The sequence below is a fragment of the Oncorhynchus nerka genome, linkage group LG9b (genome assembly GCF_034236695.1).
Source record: "Oncorhynchus nerka isolate Pitt River linkage group LG9b, Oner_Uvic_2.0, whole genome shotgun sequence".
NCBI lineage: Eukaryota > Metazoa > Chordata > Actinopteri > Salmoniformes > Salmonidae > Oncorhynchus > Oncorhynchus nerka.
Window position 1 is genome coordinate 36,610,941 of NC_088424.1, and position 16,441 is coordinate 36,627,381.

Here is a 16,441-nt window from a genome sequence, read left to right on the forward strand (position 1 = left end):
CCAATTCCATCAAAACAATTGTTCTCTGCATCTTTCATAGTTCAACAGGATCTACTTTACCAAACAACGAACCTGGGGATTATGTGCAGTGGGGAGGCTATTTAAATGTACGCTACTCATATGTCACCCTAATGATTTTGATAAGTTGTGAATAAGGAGGCTGATAATAAGTTCTGAATATCTCCCTTGTTCTTATCCATATCTAGTCCATGACATGTAGAGCCCATTTTGACATAAGTGCTACAGTAGACATGAAAGCCCAGTAACAGCAGCCGTCTCTTTAGTACCAGTTAGTACTGAGATGACAGAAAAGGTTCGGAAGACTGGGGAGAGGGATGCGGTTGCTATTGGAGATCTTGACCGCATGACGTCATGGGAGGGCGTCATGGGAGGGACCTAATCGTGTGTGAGAGAGCGAGCGAGAGAGAGGGGGAAGAGGGAAAGAATATATAGAGGGAGGGAGAACATGTATTGAGGAGTAAGACGGGGAGTATCGTTGACATCAACCAGCAGTGTTTAAAGCTACCCGACCTGAGATGGTCCCCCGACACACGAGCGCAGAGTAGCGGTCCTGTAGGGCTTCTGAGGAGGCGAGAGGAAAGCTTGCGTTCCCTGACGAAAAGTAAAACCTTTCTGAGGAGCTCAGCTGTCAAATGGGATTATTATTTCTGTCCGGGGTTCAAGGGAAACTGCCAGCTGAAAGTCCATCCACATGAATTTATCAGACCAAAAAAAAGACGGAACACTCACTTTCCCTACTAAGGTAAATATAAATATATTTTTTAAAATTAGGTTGTTTTGCAATATGCACGAGTAGTTAATACATTTTATTTATTTATTATTGAGCACCGCGCCCTAATCGTTAATTCACACCTCGACCGGTGTGGCTCGGTAGGCTGTTTGGCTGTGCCTTATGTGCTCGGCTGCTGTTCTATATTAGACATAAGTTATGGGTACATTTTGATATCTCTTTCGAACACCCTTGTTTGGTGGTGTTTTTGGCTACTTGTGACTTTGAATGCAACTGGGTGAGCTTGGGTTTTCTGATTGAGAATAATATAATATGCCGGTTGTCTTCTGCGGTACCCAGCCTTCTTGCCACCCAGCTTCTCGCCTCATCACAGAGTCTTCATGAGCGACCCCTCTAGTTGACAAGTAGCGACATGTCGCCCCTTTGTTCCTCTTTAGTTTGTTGCGTCGGTCATCATGGAAGAGTGACCAATTTGATGTATTCTTTATTTTATTGTTATTAACAAATTTGAGACTATATTATAGGTACGGGTTTTTCTCCACTGTGGGCTATAGGCCTTTATCGAGCGTTGACCATCCAATTGCCATGAATCGGGCGATGTCATGACACCAGGTGGCGAGGCGGATGGACCGTTTAAAGATTACTCTACAGACCATTGAGGTGCTTCGTCTATTAGGAACCTGCTTCTCCATTTGGAATTGTTGCAAAAAACATTAAATATTCATTATGTTTTACCCATTTGTTAATATTATGTGTTGACGCATTTAAAACCCTATAAAACCAAATTAAATGCGAGCACACTTTCAGGAACCATCTAGGCTACATAAATGTTTTGCTGGTTTCGATTTACCTTGACACATTTTCTCAGGGTTTGTTTGCTTAGACAAAACCAAGCACAAGTTTAATACATTCATTAACCACAATGATTTTCTTGTTGTTTTAAGTAATTATTTCACCATACAGACAGGCCTTTTGGCAGCAGTTTGAATAGATCAGATCCGAGCTGAGGCCTAATAGTTGTGTTTGTGTATTTCTCTCCATCCCCTGGGAGGCATCATGTGTAGGCTGGTGTTCATTCCAAACAATTGCCACATCCCTAATTGCTTCAAATCACACCCATGCACTCATTCATATTTAATGAGTTTATCAGTTCCTTTAAAACGGATAGATATTTACTAAACATGTATACCTGGCTAATGAGACCATTATGACCAGCTAGAGCAGGGCCTTCTTTGCAATCCATTCTCTCTTCCCCCAAAGATAGATTAAGACAATTCTCAGCCACATGAAGTTAACCCACTGGGCACAGACGTCAATTCACAACATTTATTCCACGTGGTTCAACATAATTTCATTGAAATTATTTGGAAACAACCATGATTCAACCAACGCGTATCCCGTGGGAAACTACTCAGACAGATACAGGGTCTGTGATGAAGAGTCTCATGAAGACTCTGTGATGAGGCGAGAAGCTGGGTGGCAAGAAGGCTGGGTACCGCAGAAGACAACCGTCATATTATATTATTCTCAATCAGAAAACCCAAGCTCACCCAGTTGCATTCAAAGTGTTTCTGTGTAGGCCTGGGTCTTGGACTGGGTCTGAACAACTTGGGTCTGGTTCACGGTAGACCTCAGACAGTATAACATATTCACCAATCCTGTGCAAGAAACCTGAGAAGCAACACACTATACCAAGCAGGCAGAATTGGATTTGAATCAAAAGAAAAAATCTATTTCCAATTTTTGTTTTCTCTCAATCAGTTGTCTTCACAACAGGCTTCAATCTTTTGTTCATTTCTACATCAGCTGCTCCTTCAGATTAGCATCAAAAGCATGCCAACGTTGACGTGACGAGTGAGCCCTGTGGGAAAGCTTTGAGACCTTGCTGCTGTGTTTTCCCAGATGCTGGCAGGCAGTATTGATTCAAACACAACAGAACAAACGGTTCTATTTATGTTCTTCCTGTCCATGTTGTCTTTCAGTCCCGTGGGCTGTTGCTGGTCAGTAAGAGTCCTTTTAGCCAATGCCCTGGTTATCTGCAACCCTGGGGCGTGTGCATCTCAGCGGCACCAATGTGAGGGGACGTGAGTCAAAAGACTATAATAGAAGGATACTTGTCTGTTGTGCAGTTTATCTAGAGAATCATCCAGAGGACTCTCCTTGCAGCTTTCAAGATTGAGCGATCCTGCCCCTGGTAAGCGTACCACATTGACCACTGCCATGTGAGTTTGTAGATTTGTTTCCAGGTGACACCAACGACTGTCTGATTTCCCTAGAGTAAAGAGCGGAAGAGCTAGTCATTTGCATACTCAGAACATCTGTACCAGTGGAGGCTGCTGAGAGGAGGACGGCTCATAGTAATGTCTGAAACAGAGTAAATGGAATGGCATCAAACGCATAGAAACCCATACCTCGAGCCTGTCCTCCCCAATTAAAGTACCACCAACCTCCTGTGATCTGTACTTCCATCCCAAACGTGGATGTAGCATTTACTGGCATATCTTTTTCCACATCTCCACAGGACCGGCCTGGTAGATGAGAGGAGAATCACAGTACCAGTCAAAAGTTTGGACACACCTACTGATTTAAAGGTTTTTCTTTATTTTTACTATTTTCTACATTGTAGATTAATAGTGAAGACATCATAACTGTGAAATAACACATGGAATCATGTAGTAACCCAAAAAGTGTGAAACAAATCAAAATATATTTTATGTTCTTCAAAGTATGGAAATGCATTCCAGGTGGCTACCTCATGAAGCAGGTTGAGAGAATGCCAAGAGTGCAAAGCTGTCATCAAAGCAAAGGGTGGCTACTTTGAAGAATCTCAAATATAAAATATATTTTGATTTGTTTAACACTTTTTTGGTTACTACATGATTCCATGTGTTATTTCATAGTTTTGATGTATTCACTATTATTCTACAATGTAGAAAATAGTACAAATAAAGACAAACCCTTGTCCAAACTTTGGTCTGGTACTGTATATAATAGATATATATATATATATATAAAAAATAATAATATAGAGTTAAAGCTGTGATATGGGTTGTGGTTTGACTGATGCCTTTCTCTAGATGAATCAGAGATTGTGATGTGTCAGCACGAATGAAAAATTCACACTTCTTCGCTCTACTTCTCCTCTACCTCTCTCCTATTTCTCTCTCTCCTGTCTACCTTTCTGTCTGCTTTCTACCTATTTTTCTCCTATTTCTTTCACTCTACCTCTCTCTCCCATTTCTCTCTCTCCTCTACCTTTCTGTCTGATTTCTACCTATTTTTCCCCTGTCTCCTCTCCTTTCTGTGCTCTCCTGTTCTTTTCCTCTCTCCTCTCCTCTTTTTCTCTTCCATTTCCTCTCTCTCCTTTTGTCTCTTCCCTCCCTCCCTCTCCTCTTCCTCTGTCCCATCTCTCCCTCTCCTCTTCCTCTGTCCCATCTCTCCCTCTCCTCTCCATTCTACTGTCTCTCCATCTCCCCCCGTCTCCCCATCTCCTCTCCAATACATTTAGTCCATTAGGCTGCATTATGTCTTTTTTTGTGCATTATTCTCTTCCTGTTCTCAGATCTTCGTTCTAGCTCTGTAGATGACAAGGCAAAGTAGATGTTAATGTGTTGATTTGCAGCCCAATAGGAAACCCTCTGAAGTTGAAGTAGGAAAGAGTCTGGCTGAGCTGCTGTTGCTGTTATGTCCCCGAGTGACAGCAGCTATAAACGATGGGGGAGATTGAGTGACAAGATGGCTGACATGATAGAAACGGGCAAACTGGCTCATCAGACATGGAATGAAGGCTGAGGTAGGCAAGTTGTGGAATGGTCTGGAATGTTTAGTTGTAGAATGTGTGTTTAGTTTTGGGCAAAGAAGGTTTTGGACAAGAGCATAATCTTCCTTGTTTTGGGCTATAGAACAAGGTTATTTTCGTTGTACAAAGAAAAGAAAATTGTCTTTGTGATTGAGAATCCCTTTTTGGCTCGTAAGGCTAGTAAAGTCATTCATGTCTCCTGGATGGCTGGCGAGAAAGAGAAAATGAATCAGTGTATCCAGACATTAATGACTTTTGTTGAAATCTGTCCGTGTTAATGCTTTGACCTCAACTGTATCACTATCAGCTATGGGCTATGGCTACTGCTGTCTGCCTGTATGTTATTATTTCATATCCCTGTTGGGCTGGGCAGTGAACCGTACACAGACCTTTCAGGGAGCAGGTGCTCAAAATGTAAACTTGATGTCATCACCATGACTTGGGTGTAGTGGGTTCAGAACAACAACAAAAACACTTAAACCACGACTCAAAGGGCACTTGGCGAGTGGGGGGGCAGGTGCTCGGCACAGGTACACCCTATCTGTACACATATTTCAATTATGACTCTATTTGCATAGCATCACCTCTCACGACTCCAGAAGGTCAGAGGGATAGAGACCATTTGGGGACTGCAGGAGTGGTGGGGGAGTGTGATGTATGTGTCTGAGAGACCAAGGGTATGTAGCTTTCTCACTCATCAAGACATTGTGTTCAAATCTAGGCCTCAAAGAGATGAAATTAGCTGTAAAAAAAGGTGATGGATGGTTGTTTCTGACATGTTGTATCATAACAGTGTGATAACATCCCATAATTCAGTCTGGTGGTAGATTAGTTGGTACGCACCCGGCTGGATGAGACGTCTGGCTATTGTGAAGATGGGGGGGGGCAATTTGTCAGTCTGTTATCTTTGGCAACTCTTTAACTTGACACAGACACACACTTGCCCGCACGGACACGAACACACGCACGCGCAAATGGCCGCCAGGACAAACACACACCAACTCACACACAGCACAGACGCGCACAAACACAAACTTGCACAGCCACAAGGGCACACACAAACACTTTCTCCATATCCCTCTTAGTGACAGGCATGACAGCACCATGGAGGACAATCTCTGTTTTTCTACTCCATTACTTTGGCTTTCAATTCCATTCACATCTTTGTCCCTCAAGGCGAAACTCATTTGGCGTCACAAATCTCATCTCCATCAGGAGCCAATGCAATGAATGGCTTGTTACCAGTAGAATTGGTAGAAGACAGTCCCATGCATTTATTCTCTGTGTGGAGTTGGAATTAGATTGAATCTTGATAATGTTAGAATATTAGATAGATTATTCGTAGAATATTCGTCATTGTATTATTGTAATAGGTTTGTCATATCTGTTGGCAGACATGAAAAAGGTTTAGCAGCACATACATTTCTTGCCCTCCTCTACTGAGGATTAAAGGTTGCTGGGTGCCAGTCTGGGTTGCTGGGGGGGGTTCTCCAGAGAGAAAAACAATGTTAGCCTGGGTGCCAGTCTGTTTCTGCTTTAGCAATGATAGCAACATCATTTTCAAAAGCACAAACAGGTCTGGGACCAGGCTACATTGGCATCAGTGTGGTTCTTTATTTTTGCGAGGCCATGTAGCCAGCAGCGCCAGAGGTAATTAGATAACAGAGGAGAGGACAGGGGTCATGTGACCAGGCCTAGCCTAGTGTAACCATGCCTAGCCTAGTGTCACCATGCCAGTGTTTGAACTCAGGAGGGAGAGAACTGGATACGAATACAAATGTTATCCCGAGGAATGATTACACAGAAAGGCGATGACTAAGGTTTTACAATTAGAAGAATCTAAATTTAGCCTGTAGGATCCCAACAGCAGAGGCCAAAAACACTAATGAATGAATTAGGCTGCTGCCAACACATTGCATATAAAATATGTATTGACGATATGCTTACTGACAGCTTACATACAGTACATTGAGAATACGTATTCCAGGCATCACTTTATCAATAGAGAGATGGATTATTATTATTGTTTCAAGCACATCACAGGACATGCCGTCAGCTGAACAGTATGGCAGTTCCTGTCTGATGAATGCCTTTTCCTCTTCCTGAAGAGCTAGAGATGTCTTACTAATGACATGAAAGTAAATGATGATGACGACGACGAAGGTTGTCTCTGTTGTCAGGGAACTTCTATCTCTCTTTCTTCTCCTCCTCCAGAAGCTGCTTCACTAATTGGCTGCTGTTGCTCCCGTCAGGCAGCGTCTCAGGTTTCACTATGAGGCTCACTTGATTGGCTTTTAATCGTTCATTTGCTCAGGGAGGAGAGGAGGGCTGAGAGAGAGGAGAGGAGGGCTGAGAGAGAGGAGAGGAGGGCTGAGAGAGAGGAGAGGAGGGCTGAGAGACAGGAGAGGAGGGCTGAGAGAGAGGAGAGGAGGGCTGAGAGAGAGGAGAGGAGGGCTGAGAGAGAGGAGAGGAGGGCTGAGAGAGAGGAGAGGAGGGCTGAGAGACAGGAGAGGAGGGCTGAGAGAGAGGAGAATGTATGACCATATTAGAGACACATATTTCCCTTAGATTACAGACCCACAAAGAATTTAAAAAACAACCCAGTTTTGATAAACTTCCATATCTACTGGTTGAAATACCACAGTGTGCCAGCAAGATTTGTGACCACAAGAAAAGGGCAACCAGTGAGGAACAAACAGCATTGTAAATATGGCCCATGTTTATTTATTTTCCCTTTTGTACTTTAACTATTTGCACATCATTACAACACTGTATATAGACATAATATTGATTTATGTACATTGATGTAGATAGAACATACAGGTTGTACTGTAGCTACTGCATCCAGTTTGGATGGAGGTTTCTGGCAGTAGGTTTTATTGTCACATAAACCAGATAAGTGCAGTAAAATGTGTTATTTTACAAGGTGAGCCATAGTATTACAGCCCCCCTGGAGCAAATTAGGGTTAAGTGCCTTGCTCAAGGGCACATCAACACATTTCCCCCCTTGTCGGCTAGGGTGTGTTAAAACCAGCAACCTTTCAGCTACTGGCCCAACGCTCTAACCGTTAGGTTATCTGCCGCCCATACAGGTGTACATGTACCTGCCGTCCGTACAGGTGTACATGTACCTGCCTCCCGTACAGGTGTACATGTACCTGCCGTCCGTACAGGTGTACATGTACCTGCCGTCCGTACAGGTGTACATGTACCTGCCGCCCGTACAGGTGTACATGTACCTGCTGCCCGTACAGGTGTACATGTACCTCCCGTCCGTACAGGTGTACATGTACCTGCCATCCGTACAGGTGTACATGTACCTGCCGCCCACACAGGTGTACATGTACCTGCCGCCCACACAGGTGTACATGTACCTGCCATCCGTACAGGTGTACATGTACCTGCCGCCCACACAGGTGTACATGTACCTGCCGCCCGTACAGGTGTACATGTACCTGCCGCCCACACAGGTGTACATGTACCTGCCGCCCACACAGGTGTACATGTACCTGCCGCCCACACAGGTGTACATGTACCTGCCGTCCGTACAGGTGTACATGTACCTGCCGTCCGTACAGGTGTACATGTACCTGCCGTCCGTACAGGTGTACATGTACCTGGCAGGCTCATATATGCTAATTGAGCAGTGAGTTGACAAGGTCTAGGCCATCAGGCTGCTTAATGAGCCAATGAACAGACAGACAGACCAAGGGCCTGTTTTAATGATAGAGACAGCAGGGATGTGGATGTTGACAGATCTGAAGTGTTCCTCTGGTTATTGGTGGGGGACATTTGCCTGTTTCTCTCTGTTGAAGCTGTTTATCCCAGAGCAAGTGATGTTTTGTCTTAGGAATTAGCATCATCTCTCTCTGTCAGTGAGCATGTCTTTTAGTGTGGGTGTGTGTGTTTGCAGTGTGTGATTGAATGTGATAATGACTCTTGTCATATACAGCTTGTTATGATCAGAGACTCTTTACAAGTATTAAGATGTCAGCTTTATGAAAGGGAGCATGTTGAGTACAGCAATGATTCCCTGTCCTGTTTGTTGTGTGGCCCACCTAAGGCTTATAGGAGTCAAGCCAGCCGCAGTGTTTTGAAAAAAAGAAAGACAAAAGTATTTGTTTTATTATTTTTTTTTTGACCAAGGACCGACTAATCCCGTCTTGAGCCTTGCCCTCAAAAGCACCAGCTGCTTACCTTGGGATCATTTTGAGTACAATATCTTGTCCCAGTCATAATGGCATCTCTCCTCCTAACAGCATCTCCCCTCTTCACTTTAACTACAACATACAAAAGAGATGCACAACCTAGGTTACCATGGCAACACAGGTCACAGGGTCACCCTCATATCCTGGACAAATCCGTTTGATTTGAAAGTCCTATTTATCCAATCTGCATTATGCTACAGTCTACCATAAGGCCGCCAATTCAATTGAACAGCCACACTGTGGTTTTAACTGTTCTGCATAGGCCACGTTGCCTGTAAGTAAATGCTTCCCTTCCTTCTTAACCCATTTTGTAATCCGGCCTATATGTACTTTAATACCATTTGGTGCTATGTTTCCTGTGTTTTAAAAGCCAGTCCATCTGTTGGCTCCATCTGAAGGCACGTACTGTACAGTGAGTGAGCAGATGCCAGTAGTTCCTCTGTGTCTGTCCTTGAAACCCCTTTTAGCTGAGTAGGCTTACTGTACGGGACAGTACACCAGCGCTTTGGAGATATTAATGTGACCACAACGCTGCACTTCACCACCAATGTGAATCAGGTTGGTTAAACCCTTTGGTGCAGTCAGTGTGGGATGTTTAGGTCGGATAAGGACAAGGTCCTCTGTAGCTCAGTTGGTAGTGCATGGCGCTTGCAATGCCAGGATAGTGGGTTTGATTCCTGGGACCACCCATATGTTAAATGTGTGCATGACTGTACGTTTCTTTGCTCGTTTCTTTGATCTGTGAAAGCATGTAACATGCTTTCACAGATCAATGAGGGGACTGGTGCAGGTGCTAGGAGTACTGTATATCTTGAGAATGCAGACAAGAAAGTAGAGTTTTTGTCCAGATAGCTACAGCCACTGAGGGGCTCAAACTCAGGCAGAGAGGTCTTTAGGCTCCTGCTATGGAGACTTAAGTGGTCGAGAGGAAATCGAATACTGAGATTAGTTGACGGAAAACAAAGCGTATGCCATACACTGCTGCACACACACACACACACACACACACTCAGGAAGCTTAACACAGTCTTTCTAAGCCCTTCAGTGCCCATTCCTCCTCTCCAAACCCCAGAGAGGAACGATCACTAAATGCAGCATCAACCACAAGCCAAGCGTAAGCTCACTACGGTTCGAAGGGAATACATTTTTTAAAATATATTCATTCTCGGAAGTGTGATTTAAGGATCACTCATCCTGGTTTGCAGCTTAACATGAGTAAATGAGTAAATCTCTTGATGGCTTCTGGTTTAGGAATGTTTGAGCTTGATAACGTTCCTTATTCCCAAATATTCCTTCCTGTAGGAACTGGTATTAATTCTGTTTCATACAGTTCTGTACTTGTATGTAGGGCTAGTAAGTTATTGCTAGTGGGAATAACTAATACTGGGAATTTGTAAATACTGCTATATAACTCAGAAACATTAATATTGCAGTTGTGTTAAGGGACCCTTGTCTGTAACTTTATTGGTATGCAGCGGAGTGAACAGTGCTCCTGCTAGGAGACTGACGGCTAGGAGACTGACGGTTAAGAGACTGACGGCTAGGAGACTGACGGCTAGGAGACTGACGGTTAAGAGACTGACGGTTAAGAGACTGACGGTTAAGACACTGACTGTTAAGACTGACAGCTAGGAGACTGATGGTTAAGAGACTGACTGCAAGGAGACTGACTGTTAAGAGACTGACGGCTAGGAGACTGATGGCTAGGAGACTGACGGCTAGGAGACTGACGGCTAGGAGACTGATGGTTAAGAGACTGACGGCTAGGAGACTGACGGTTAAGAGACTCACGGTTAAGAGACTGACGGTTAAGAGACTGACAGTTAAGAGACTAACGGCTAGGAGACTGACGGTTAAGAGACCGGCTAGGAGACTGACGGTTAAGAGACTGACGGCTAGGAGACTGACGGTTAAGAGACTAACGGCTAGGAGACTGACGGTTAAGAGACTGACGGTTAAGAGACTAACGGCTAGGAGACTGACGGTTAAGAGACTGCCGGCTAGGAGACTGATGGTTAAGAGACTGACGGCTAGGAGACTGACGGCTAGGAGACAGACGGTTAAGAGACTAACGGCTAGGAGACTGACGGTTAAGAGACTGACGGTTAAGAGACTGACGGTTAAGAGACTGACGGCTAGGAGACTGACGGTTAAGAGACTGACGGCTAGGAGACGGACGGCCAGGAGACTGACGGCCAGGAGACTGACGGTTAAGAGACTGACGGTTAAGAGACTGATACAGTTCTGTACTTGTATGTAGGGCTAGTAAGTTATTGCTAGTGGGAATAACTAATACTGGGAATTTGTAAATACTGCTATATAACTCAGAAACATTAATATTGCAGTTGTGTTAAGGGACCCCTGTCTGTAACTGTATTGGTATGCAGCGGAGTGAACAGAGCTCCTGCTAGGAGACTGACGGCTAGGAGACTGACGGCTAGGAGACTGACGGCTAAGAGACTGACGGTTAAGAGACTGACGGTTAAGAGACTGACGGTTAAGAGACTGACGGCTAGGAGACTGACGGCTAGGAGACTGACTGTTAAGACTGACAGCTAGGAGACTGATGGTTAAGAGACTGACTGCAAGGAGACTAACGGTTAAGAGACTGACGGCTAGGAGACTGACGGCTAGGAGACTGACGGTTAAGAGACTGACGGTTAAGAGACTGACGGCCAGGAGACTGACGGCCAAGAGACTGACGGCCAGGAGACTCACGGCCAGGAGACTGACGGCCAGGAGACTGACGGCCAGGAGACTGACGGCCAGGAGACTGACGGCCAGGAGACTGACGGCTAGGAGCCTGACGGTTAAGAGACTGACGGTTAAGACTGACGGTTAAGACACTGACTGTTAAGACTGACAGCTAGGAGACTGATGGTTAAGAGACTGACTGCAAGGAGACTGACTGTTAAGAGACTGACGGCTAGGAGACTGATGGTTAAGAGACTGACAACTAGGAGACTGACGGTTAAGAGACTGACGGTTAAGAGACTGACGGTTAAGACACTGACTGTTAAGACTGACAGCTAGGAGACTGATGGTTAAGAAACTGACTGCAAGGAGACTGACTGTTAAGAGACTGACTGTTAAGAGACTGACGGCTAGGAGACTGACGGTTAAGAGACTGACGGTTAAGAGACTGACGGTTAAGAGACTGACGGCTAGGAGACTAACGGCTAGGAGACTGACGGTTAAGAGACTGACGGCCAGGAGACTGACGGCCAAGAGACTGACGGCCAGGAGACTGACGGCCAGGAGACTGACGGCCAGGAGACTGACGGCCAGGAGACTGACGGCTAGGAGACTGACGGCTAGGAGACTGACGACTAAGACACTGACTGTTAAGACTGACAGCTAGGAGACTGACAGCTAGGAGACTGATGGTTAAGAGACTGACGGCTAGGAGACTGACGGCTAGGAGACTGGCGGCTAGGAGACTGACGGCCAGGAGACTGAAGGTTAAGAGACTGACGGCTAGGAGACTGACGGCTAGGAGACTGACGGCTAGGAGACTGGCGGCTAGGAGACTGGCGGCCAGGAGACTGACGGCCAGGAGACTGAAGGTTAAGAGACTGACGGCTAGCAGACTGACGGCTAAGAGACTGACAGTTAAGAGACTGACAACTAGGAGACTGACGGCTAGCAGACTGACGGCTAGGAGACTGACGGCTAGGAGACTGACGGCTAGGAGACTGACGGCTAGGAGACTGACGGCTAGCAGACTGACGGCTAAGAGACTGACGGTTCGGTTATGTAGTCTTGTCAGGAAGGGCTTGGATGGCTTGTGAAGTGGGAATCACAGGAACACAAAGACAGCAGCTTCCCTGCACAAAATGTAACCGAGGCCGACGCAGCATCCGCCTGCGGTAAGACGTGCCTCATCCTTGGCTGCTTCTCTCTCTCTGTGTGTGTGTGTGTGTGTGTGTGTGTGTGTCTGTGTGTAAGAGAGAGAGAGAGAGAGAGAGAGTGAGTGTCGGTCGAACCCCATGATGCTTTGCCATCTGGTGTGTGTGTGTGTGTGTGTGTGTGTGTGTGTGTGTGTGTGTGTGTGTGTGTGTGAGTGAATGACTGACTGTCTCTTTGCCAACAGGGTCTAGGGTCTAGATGCTCCAGAAGCCTCTCCCTGGCCTTACTGCAGCTCCGTCTCTATACCACACCACAGGAGCTCTCTAGCCCAAAAACACATTTTCTGGGCTGAAAATGATTGGAACTATACATGCATTTTTATATGACTAGTGACACTCCTCATCAGTCTGTTCCCCTGTATTGGTCAGAAGACACTCCTCATCAGCCTGTTCCGCTGTATTGGTCTGAAGACACTCCTCATCAGTCTGTTCCCCTGTATTGGTCAGAAGACACTCCTCATCAGTCTGTTCCCCTGTATTGGTCAGAAGACACTCCTCATCAGTCTGTTCCCCTGTATTGGTCTGAAGACACTCCTCATCAGTCTGTTCCCCTGTATTGGTCAGAAGACACTCCTCATCGGTCTGTTCCCCTGTATTGGTCAGAAGACACTCCTCATCGGTCTGTTCACCTGTATTGGTCTGAAGACACTCCTCATCGGTCTGTTCACCTGTATTGGTCAGAAGACACTCCTCATCAGTCTGTTCCCCTGTATTGGTCAGAAGACACTCCTCATCAGTCTGTTCACCTGTATTGGTCAGAAGACACTCCTCATCAGTCTGTTCCTCTGTATTGGTCTGAAGACACTCCTCATCAGTCTGTTCCCCTGTATTGGTCAGAAGACACTCCTCATCAGTCTGTTCCCCTGTATTGGTCTGAAGACACTCCTCATCAGTCTGTTCACCTGTATTGGTCTGAAGACACTCCTCATCAGTCTGTTCCCCTGTATTGGTCTGAAGACACTCCTCATCGGTCTGTTCACCTGTATTGGTCTGAAGACACTCCTCATCAGTCTGTTCACCTGTATTGGTCTGAAGACACTCCTCATCAGTCTGTTCCCCTGTATTGGTCTGAAGACACTCCTCCTGGTTGCTCTCCTGTAGCTACTAACTGTTGTAGCTAGCTATCTCCCAGCTACTGCATGGCCGTAACCCTACCCAAAGAAACAGATCCTGCCTGTGATCTCACGTCTCACTGGCTGCTTTGTTGTCATGGAGACAGGGCCCGTAGAGACTGCCTCAGCCCGACTGTGGTGCAAGGCATGCTGGGTAAGAGGAAGGGGTGGGGTACAGGGGAGGATGAGGTGATAAAAACAGTGGAACAGGAAAGTGATGCTTAGGATCATAATAGAGACATTACTATGAATGACCCTTAATTTGCTGTTAGATTCCTTACGAGGTATCTCACAAACTGAAAATAACTTAACCTTGAACAGTGTGGGGCTCACAGCAAGGCTGTGTGTGTCGTTATGAGGTCACACATACCCTCAGGTATTGTTAACGCATCTCCTCCTTCCTGTGTTGTTGCAGGTCCACTGGATGGTCACACTGAGAATTCCACAGAGCAGGCCATGATGCCTCAGCCAGGGCTGTAGGGAACACCCAGGGGTAAGGACACACACACACATGGCCCTGATGCCTCAGCCAGGGCTGTAGGGAACACCCAGGGGTAAGGACACACACATGGCCCTGATGCCTCAGCCAGGGCTGTAGGGAACACCCAGGGGTAAGGACACACACACATGGCCCTGATGCCTCAGCCAGGGCTGTAGGGAACACCAGGGTAAGGACACACACACATGGCCCTGATGCCTCAGCCAGGGCTGTAGGGAACACCCAGGGGTAAGGACACACACACATGGCCCTGATGCCTCAGCCAGGGCTGTAGGGAACACCCAGGGGTAAGGACACACACATGGCCCTGATGCCTCAGCCAGGGCTGTAGGGAACACCCAGGGGTAAGGACACACACACATGGCCCTGATGCCTCAGCCAGGGCTGTAGGGAACACCCAGGGGTAAGGACACACACACATGGCCCTGATGCCTCCGCCAGGGCTGTAGGGAACACCCAGGGGTAAGGACACACACACATGGCCCTGATGCATGGTACTGCTGATGTCGTATGTGCTGTGTGTAGGTACAGTACAGTAACATCTCCATACTTGGCTGGAGAATAAGTTAAAGGGATACTGATGAGGCCCTTTATCCACTTCCCTAGAATCAGATGAACTTGTGGATAACATTTGTATGTCTCTGTGTCCAGTATTGAGAAAGTTAGCATTGGCTTGTGAAACTACCTCTAACTAGTGTTAGACTTCCAGTCACTGTACTATGGGTATCTGCTAGCATGAGCAGAAAGCATGAAAGCATCTGCTAGCATGAGCAGAAACCCATAGACTTCCAGTCATTGCACTAATGTTAGTTAGCAACTGCGCTAGCACAACTTAGCAACTTCCTTCAAACTGCACGCAGAGACATATAAATGGTATCCACAAGTTTATCTGACTCTGCGGAAGTGGAAAATTGCATCATTGCCAAAATCCTTTAAAGGAACGTGTGCCAGGGTTGAGCATGAAAGCACAGAGGCAAATATGCCATTCTGACTGCCAGCCAACAGGGTCAATGCAGTGGAAGTAGAGATGGGTTTTAGAGGATTAACAAGTGTTAGGACAGATCCTGGCAAGGCCTGCAGTACAGTAGCTAGGACTGTGTCTCCATTCACAGATAGACTTACTGTAAGCCCCTTTGTTTAACTGTGTTAGTGGACCACAGTCGGGCAGCTGTTGCAGCCGGGGAACGGGTCGTGGTGAGAGAGAAGGATCAAGGGTTTAGATAGCAGGTTAAATACAAGATGGAGAGACAGGGGACAGGGAAGGATCACAGGTTTAGATAGCAGGTTAAATACAAGATTGAGAGACAGGGGACAGGGAAGGATCACAGGTTTAGATAGCAGGTTAATTACAAGATGGAGAGACGGGACAGGGAAGGATCACAGGTTTAGATAGCAGGTTAAATACAAGATGGATAGACGGGACAGGGAAGGATCACAGGTTTAGATAGCAGGTTAAATACAAGATGGAGAGACAGGGGACAGGGAAGGATCACAGGTTTAGATAGCAGGTTAAATACAAGATGGAGAGACAGGGAAGAATCGCAGGTTTAGATAGCAGGTTAAATACAAGATGGAGAGACAGGGGACAGGGAAGGATCACAGGTTTAGATAGCAGGTTAAATACAAGATGGAGAGACAGGGGACAGGGAAGGATCACAGGTTTAGATGGCAGGTTAAATACAAGATGGAGAGACAGGGGACAGGGAAGGATCACAGGTTTAGATAGCAGGTTAAATACAAGATGGAGAGACAGGGGACAGGGAAGGATCACAGGTTTAGATAGCAGGTTAAATACAAGATGGAGAGACAGGAGACAGGGAAGGATCACAGGTTTAGATAGCAGGTTAATTACAAGATGGAGAGACAGGGGACAGGGAAGGATCACAGGTTTAGATAGCAGGTTAAATACAAGATGGAGAGACAGGGGACAGGGAAGGATCGCAGGTTTAGATAGCAGGTTAAATACAAGATGGAGAGACAGGGGACAGGGAAGGATCACAGGTTTAGATAGCAGGTTAAATACAAGATGGAGAGACAGGGGACAGGGAAGGATCACAGGTTTAGATAGCAGGTTAAATACAAGATGGAGAGACAGGGGACAGGGAAGGATCACAGGTTTAGATAGCAGGTTAATTACAAGATGGAGAGACAGGGGACAGGGAAG

The 16,441-nt window shown here is 46.2% G+C and overlaps 1 protein-coding gene across 8 annotated transcripts in view; it reads left to right on the top strand.

Annotated features, from left to right (window-relative positions):
- Positions 1-467: 467 nt before the first annotated feature.
- Positions 468-16,441, top strand: part of LOC115117041 (receptor-type tyrosine-protein phosphatase S-like) — a 141,619-nt gene continuing 125,645 nt past the window's right edge. For 6 of the 8 annotated variants that reach the window (XM_065013625.1, XM_065013629.1, XM_065013630.1 and 3 more), the window contains exons 1-2: positions 471-763; positions 14,194-14,271. The gene's annotated coding sequence lies outside the window, so the exon portion shown is untranslated. Of the gene's footprint in view, positions 764-2,733; positions 2,946-4,373; positions 4,545-14,193; positions 14,272-16,441 lie in introns of all 8 variants that reach the window. The other 2 variants (XM_065013626.1, XM_065013631.1) reach the window with 2 other exon arrangements.